The sequence below is a fragment of the Sorex fumeus genome, unplaced genomic scaffold (genome assembly GCF_029834395.1).
Source record: "Sorex fumeus unplaced genomic scaffold, SorFum_2.1 ptg000171l, whole genome shotgun sequence".
Lineage (NCBI taxonomy): Eukaryota > Metazoa > Chordata > Mammalia > Eulipotyphla > Soricidae > Sorex > Sorex fumeus.
The window spans coordinates 1,714,580-1,722,912 of NW_026606228.1; the positions used below are offsets into that span (position 1 = coordinate 1,714,580).

Genomic DNA, 8,333 nt, shown 5'->3' on the forward strand with positions numbered 1-8,333 from the left:
TTTTTAAAAGGATAAAGCATACAAAGTATTTTCAATGCCTCACACATAGTAAGAACCAAAAAGTTAGTAGCATTTATTACTGCATATTACTGCAGTTAATTTTAGTTTAAAAGAAATCACTTTTACCTTTTATTAATATACAGCAATGATTAGTATCAATTTAGAACTTAGAACTTTTTATATTGATAATTGTTCCTGTAAATCGAATGCTTCTATTGGGGGGAAGCAGAGTAAAGAGCATCTCTCAAATGTGTTCAGGGTTCACTCCTGGCAACTTGCAGCTTGACTATGTTGACCTATCTACTTAATGTTTAGACTCAGTGATGTGGTGCTACTTAGGTCCAGTAGTGGTTAGGGTTCAATATGTATATATCTAATTAGAGCTCAGATGAACAAGCAATGACACGGTTTGAATTTGGGGCTTAGTGAATGTCAAGTATCAACTGTATCCCTGAATGATTTTTTAATAGTTAGAAAGAAGTGTTACCACACATGCTATTCATTCAACATATGACAAGTTGACCTGGTATGAAAGTACTTTTCTGGTGTGTGTGTGTGTATGTGTGTGTGAGACTATCTATATTGAGTTTATATAAACACACTGAATGGATCTTTTATTATTTAGAATAATCCAAAAATTTTAGCTTTAGTTTGATTTTTTAATTATTAATCTAAGAAGATATTACATATAAATAAATTATATTCTCTTTATATATTTGTTTTTTCTATATGTTCAAAGTACAGACTTAATTCTACTTTCAACAATTCTATTTCTGCTTTAAAATACAGAATAGTTTTATTTCTGATCAGAGGCAGATGATTCCTTCAGTACCCAGGAGGCACATAGATCCTGGAAATATCACAAATGCCAGTACACACATGGTGCTTGCTTAGTGGTATCAGATGTGTCTAGTAAAGAGCATTCATGGAAATAGCTGAAATGTAGAGGCAGGTAGGTGGGGGACCAGATGCTAACTTCTAAAAACATAAAGGAATGAAGCACAAGAGGAAATTGTCAAATTAATTGAGAAACACAATTTAATAGGACATGTCAGAGCAGGGTGACCTGATACAAATCTTAGTCAAACAGTTAATTGGTAATTAATCAAAAACATTTTTGTCAATTTCAGATTATTTTCCTCTTTAAAGCCTTCATCTAAATTTTATAGACTGTTCAAATCCCCTATTAAGTTCAACTTTATGCAAAAAGCTTCCTTAATTGTAATATGGAGTTGATAAAAATAGTAACTACATATACACATAAATGAGACTCTACCGTCCACATAGTTGAATAAATATTACAAGTAAGAGCACTATCTGTGTATATATGTAAACACATTTTTATTTCACTATTGCCACAACTCTTTAAGGAAGCCGGTTTTCTGAAATGTTAAGGATTTTTTTCAATGTTCAATGTTGATAAATTTAGGATATTTAGGATAGTGTGGTGGAATACAATGATTATAGAAGATACAGAAAGGTTTATAGAAAGTTGTTAGGTTAATCTGAAGCATAAAGTATGGAGTAGGAGTGGGTAGAAATATTTGAGAATGTACAGAAATTAGTGATGATAGTTGAAAATAAGAGAACAGATGGTGTTACACAAAGAATCTGTAAAGAGGGAGTCTTCCTAGAGAAAAAAAAAACATGGGGTATGAGGACAAAACTCAGGAAATACAAATAAGTTAAATGATTTAATGGTAGCATATCAGGCACAATGAGTAAATCAAGGATGACCATCTAATATAGACAGAAAAGGTAAGTAGAACTTGGAGTCACAGAAAAGGGATAATTGGGCTGGAAAGAGTATCAAAGGACTAGGATGTATGCATTACATATATAAAGGCTTGAATTCTACCCCAGTTACCTCATGTCATCCAAGCACTACCTGGTACATACTGGTAAGTCTTGAGCATGCTCAAGTATGGTTCTCATGGTTGCAAGCAGTGGTGGACCTGAGCATTTTGGCCTGAGCAGCTAGGACAATAAAACACCACAACACTGGGTCCTAGTACTTAACTGTATGGCCTACATAGCTGTCAAGCCAAATATCATCTGGAATATTCTCTGGGTCCCCCATTACCAAGCCAAGTGTTATTTGGAGTGCTCTGTAGGACCCCAAGCATTTTTAAAAAAATATGGAATGCTTCATGAATTTGCTTGTCATTCTTGCGCAGGGGCCATCTCTGTATCGTTCCAATTTTAGTATATGTGATGCCGAAGCGAGCATCCCAAGCATTTTTGAGGACTTGATTCTACAAAAAAATGGCTGATTCAATTTATTTTTAATATAGCATAGCAGTACATTTTTAATATAGCATAGCAGTAAGGCATTTGCCTTGCACACAGCCAACATGGCCAACCCGAGTTTGATTCCTCCGCCCCTCTCGGAGAGCCTGGCAAGCTACTGAGAGTATCCCACCCGCACAGCAGAGCCTGGCAAGCTACCCGTGATGTGTTCGATATGCCAAACACAGTAACAACAAAGTCTCCAATGGAGACGTTACTGGGCCTGCTTGAGCAAATCGATGAACAACGGGAGTACAGTAACAGTGACAGTGATATACTTATAAGTGAGTGTGGAAAGGTCAGACTACAGCTGAATTTCACAAAAACAGTGTTTATGAGAAACGGTCTCGTTTCTGATGTTCCATTAGCTCTCAATGGAATGTACATCCCCGAATGCAACAGTTATGTGTGCCTAGGTCGAGAAGTCAACATGATGAATAACCTGGCACCTGAGTTGTGCAGGAGGAAGAGAGCAGTTTGGAACGCCTTCAACAGCATTGAAGAAATAGCTAAGAGGATGAAGAACCTCTGGCTCTGGGCACACCTCTTCGATTCCACTGTTCTTCCACATATGTCTCAGAAACATGGGTCCTACGAAAACAGGATGAGAACACTATTCGGATCCCACAAAGAGGAATTGAAAGAGCTGTGCTTGGAGTATTACACTTCACTCAAGTGAGAGAAGGAATCCGGAGTTCTGACCTCCGTCGATGGTCAAGAATCATGAACGCGACAGCCTAAGAGATGGACCACATGGAGGGCGGGAACCACAGATCCCGGAGGAAAAAAAAAAAAAACAGGTTCCAAAAAGAGCCGAGATCACCGGCAAGTCCCAAATGGGGTAGGTACCGCATCCCGCCTCCCCCAGATGGAACCCCGGTGACCAGAAGCCTCTACAAACTCAGCTCGAGTATGCGAGAACTAGGACTTTTTCTCAAAACCGCGCGGCCGCTTATGCGGCCACACGACATCTCTCTATATACAAAGTGATCAATGGGAAGTAAACCACCCAACCTTTCTCCCTGAAAATCAGAGTTAAGTTTGGAGCATGGCCACAGCCCCAGAAACGCAAGGACTTAATGCAGAACCCAGCAGCTTGGAGCAGAAAAGTGAAAGGACTATGCGTTAATCCAGGACATCAAGTCTGCCAGAGGGGAAAGGGTGTTGCTCCCTTCCGCCCTCCTCCCTCTGGAAAGAAAGATGGCGGCTGCATGAGAGCCTTGTGGACAGCAGGTATGAGCCGGGGGTGTGGGGGCAACTAAAACCTCATGGGAAGGGGGGCGTTCCAGTCCGTCCTTCACGCCCTACCGAGGCCACCGGTTGCCCCCCAGGAGCGGCTCTCCAGCATGGCCACAGCCCCAGAAGCACAAGGACTTAATGCAGAAACCAGCAGCTTGGAGCAGAAAAGTGAAAGGACTATGCTTTAATCCAGGCCATCAAGTCTGGCAGAGGGGAAAGGGTGTTGCTTCATTCGCCCTCTCTTCTCTGGAAAGAAGGATGGCGGCCACATGGGAGCCTTGTGGACAGCAAGTATGAGCCAGGGGTGTGGGGGCGACTAAAACCTCATGGGAAGGGGGGCGTTCCGGTCCGTCCTTCATGCCCTACCGAGGCCACCGGTTGCCCCCCAGGAGCGGCTCTCCAGCATGGCCACAGCCCCAGAAGCACAAGGACTTAATGCAGAAACCAGCAGCTTAGAGCAGAAAAGTGAAAGGACTATGCGTTAATCCAGGCCATCAAGTCTGGCAGAGGGGAAAGGGTGTTGCTTCATTCGCCCTCTCTTCTCCGGAAAGAAGGATGGTGGCCGCATGGGAGCCTTGTGGACAGCAGGTATGAGTCGGGGGTGTGGGAGTGACTAAAACCTCATGGGAAGGGGGGGCCTTTCGGTCCGCCCTTCACGCCCTACCGAGGTCAACAGTTGCCCCCCACGAGCGACTCTCCAGCACGGCCACGACTCCAGAACACAGAAACCAATTTCTTAACTATCTGACTTTCAGTAGAAATACTTCCAGGGTCAATAGGTAAAATAGCAGAAATCCAAAACCAACATTTAATTCTTGAACCCAGATGTAGAAAGCAAATCACTTCACAATGCTTTTTCAGCATGTCTGATTTGGGGGGGGGGGTAAACTCTAAATAATAGTGGTGAATCTTTTATTGAAACAATGAATCTAATCAAAGCAGATAGAGTGTTAACTAGAATTCATCTGCCTCACAGGGACTGGGAGGGGTGGGGGTGGGGTTTTATTGGGGTTCTTCATGGTAAAAAATAAGTATTGGTAAAGGGAAATGTGTTTGATATTTGCATGACTGAGACCTAAACCTGAAAGCTTTGTAACCTTTCCCACAGTGATTCAATAAATAAAAAAAAAAAAGAATCATGGACGCTGTTTCATTTGCCAAGGTGTCAAAAATCAGATGGGCTGGACACATAATGAGATTTGGAGACGACCGCTGGACTAAAGCCATTAAAGACTGGATTCCAAGGAAGGTCAAAAGACCGCATGGCCCCCCACCTGCGAGATGGTCACACTTCTTCATCAAGACCCTGAACTATTGGTTTGAGGCTCTTCATGTTCCTGGAGTGAGCAGGTGCTATTGGGCTACACTAGCACACAACAGGGATGAATGGAGATGTAAATTAAATTAAAATACCCACTCAAGCAAATTCATGAGAAATGGGATGTCAAGTGATCAAGTGATATACTTTATTTAAACACCATGATTTACAACGTTGCTCATAATACAGTTGCAATGGGCTTTTGATATTTCAACACCAATCCTACCACTTAAGTGACATTTCCCAACCAAGATTGCCCCCTTAGCAGAAACACAATAATTTTTTTATATTGCTTTATTACAAGACTGGAGAGACAGCACAACGGGTTTGCCTTGCACGCAGCCAACATGGCCGACCCGAGTTCGATTCTTCCGCCCCTCTCGGAGAGCCCGGCAAGCTACCGAGAGTATCTCACCCGCACGGCAGAGCCTGGCAAGCTACCTGTGATGCCAAACACAGTAACCACAAAGTCTCCAATGGAGACATTACTGGGCCTGCTTGAGAATGTCGATGAACAACGGGAGGACCGTGACAGTGACAGTGGCTTTATTACAATCAAGTGTTTAAAAGAAGTATTAAAAACACTTCAGCTAAAGAAGATATATGAAAGTTGTTATATCTCACCACAGGATTGCTAAGTTTTTGTCCGAGAATTTACTAAGCTGCTCATTGAGCCCTCTATGTTACTGGTTTTGTTTATTGAGTTTAGTTCCCTTCTGTGTTATTTCCCATATAATTTGGTTTGCTCCTACTGTAATATCAGTACTATGGAATTTGGAGATGCTCTTTGCCTGCCTGTGTGGCTGTGTGATCCAGAAGCTTCAGGATCTATAGAATGGGATGAGTCTGCAAAGATTCTTAGTGAACCTGTGGGTTTGGGCCATTGGTGTGGCAGCGTTGGTGTAGTATGGGTGTGGCAAGACTTTGGCAAGACAAGGACTAAGCTCTATCCCTCCCAAAGGCAAACTCAGGTTTTCAACCAAGAGACCTGTGTGTCTTTTTGTAACTTGGCTTGCATATCCCTCAGAGGTTCGGTTCATGACTCTGAAAAGCAACGTCCACATGGGAGAAGTGTGTGGCTGGGTGGGCTCCTTGAGGTATGAAGGGGTAGAGGGATTATTACATTTCTAACAGTCGACAGAATCAAATACAGAAAACCCAAGCTAGAAAAAAAGTATTTGAAGGGAGAGTGTCTTTGACATTGCTTTTAGAATATTTTATGGTTTTATGGGTATAAATTAAGTTACAGAAAACAAAGTGAGAACTATATAAAGTATGAAAGAAATTTGAACATAAACCGTAAAGAGGAAGAAATTAATAGAAAGCAAGAGGGTGACGCAAGAAAAAAGAAGAGGTTACGACTAGAATGAATTTCCTGAGGAAATGGGAGAAACTGGGATTCAAATCAGAGGCTGAGATTTGAATGCTGTGAAGAGAAAACTTTTTGGTGCAAACAAGTAGTAAGGTGGAAACTATAGAGAATACTTGAGGACAGGATAGCAAGTGAGAATTATGAGAAACAGTTGTGCAAAGAGCAGTTCCCATACCCCACTCCATTAGAAAATAAAGACTTCACATGATTTTTAATGTTTTCTCAGTATGATTAATTTTTTTCTAATAGCACAGCGGGTAGGGGGTTTGCCTTGCATGTGGCTGACCCGGGTTTGATTCCTCCATCCCCCTTAGAGAGCCTGGCAAGCTACCAAGAGTATCTGCCTGCACGGCAGAGCCTGGCAAGCTCTCCGTGGCGTATTCTATATGCCAAAAATAGTAACAACAAGTCTCACAATGGAGACGTTACTGGTGCCCGCTTAAGCAAATTGATGAACAACAGGAGGACAGTGCTACAGTGCTACGTATTAATGTTTATTATTTTGTCATACATCAGTGTAATTCAGTTTGATATGGTGAAACTGGAAATATCTCCTTTTCACTGAAATATGTCTCTCATACTCATTGTCGCCTCCTGTCCCAGAGAGCTTCTATTTTTCACAAAACTCCTTGCTCTAGCTTCCCTTCTTATTCATACAGTCATCCCACTGAGCCACAGTCTAGTTGCCCTCACCAGCTTTAACCAATCACAAATTTTGTAACACTCTATTACTTTCTGGTTCTCTTTCTACTCACATAGAACATAAACAATGATTCTATATAGGGATAAAAAATGTTTTCTTATTTCATTTTTTGTTCTTTCACTATCCCAATTATCCAAATCAAATAAATTTGTATTTATGAAAGTTTCATAAACTCAGAAAATTAAACAAAGTTTGCAGCTTTTATACATTTTATTTTTTTATTATTTTAAACTTTTTAATTTAATCACTGAGATAGACACTTACAAAGCTGTTCATGATTGGATTTCAATCATACAGTATTCTAACACCCATCCCTCCACCAGTCTACATTTTCCAGCACCAGTGTCCCCAGGTTCCCTTCCATCACCACCAACACCCACCCCCTGCTTGCCTCTATGGCAGGTGTTTTCCCTCTCTCTATCTATCTCTATCTCCCTCTCTCTCTCCCTCTCTATCATCCATCTATCTATCTATCTATCTATCTATCTATCTATCTATCTATCTATCTATCTATCTCCCCCACCTCTCTCCTTTTGGGCTTTGTGGTTTGCAATACTGATACTGAAAGGTTCTTTTTTACATTTTAGACAGAGAAACAATATAGTTTTGAAGAACTGACAAGGCAAATAAGTATTAGGTTGTAGTAGTAAATATTCAAGAAGGAATAGGTTTCTTCATATAGCCTTTTGACCTCAAATAGCCTATCATTGGTTATAAGGATACTTTCTAACATCTTGGTCAAGGGGGCTACCTTTTACTGGGAAATTTATTTGCTGATTTTGAAGAGACAAGAAAGGGCCAGACTGTCCTGCTTGTACTGGCCAGTTCTTAACTAACTTTAGTTCAAAATAATCGAATACCAAGGTGACATATTCTACTTTCCTTCAGTCCCATCTGAAACTTCCTAGAAGTGTCACACATAAAAAGTGATTTTTAAAAACTTCTCTAAGTCATTAAAACAGCCTCTTATTTTAGTTCAATTTAATTAAGCAAAATAGTTGTGTCTCATTTCAGAAGGAGGTGTGTCACAGATGGGTTGCCTAGATCAGTGCTTTTTAAAATTTTCCTGCCATGCCCCCTTTTAAACTTGTTTCCTTCCTGTGGTCTGCCTGTCCCATTGGTTGGCTCCCTAGTGCCATGCCACACATTCTTGTAATTTTTGCTGTTGTCCTCTTGAAGGGCTGGAGTGATAGCACAGAGGGTAGGGCATTTGCGTTGCACGTGGCCGACCCGGGTTCGATTCCTCCACCCCTCTCGGAGAGCCCGGCAATTTACTGAGAGTATCTCGCCCGCATGGCAACGCCTGGCAAACTACCCGTGATGTATTCAATATGTCAAAAACAGTAAATGGTGCCTGCTCGAGCAAATCGATGAACAATGGGAGGACAGTGCTACAGTGCTACAGTCCTCTT

The 8,333-nt window shown here is 41.5% G+C and overlaps 1 pseudogene; it reads right to left on the minus strand.

Annotated features, from left to right (window-relative positions):
* Positions 1-2,132: 2,132 nt before the first annotated feature.
* Positions 2,133-2,230, minus strand: LOC130017061 (uncharacterized; annotated as a pseudogene).
* Between the last annotated feature and the right edge of the window lie 6,103 nt (positions 2,231-8,333).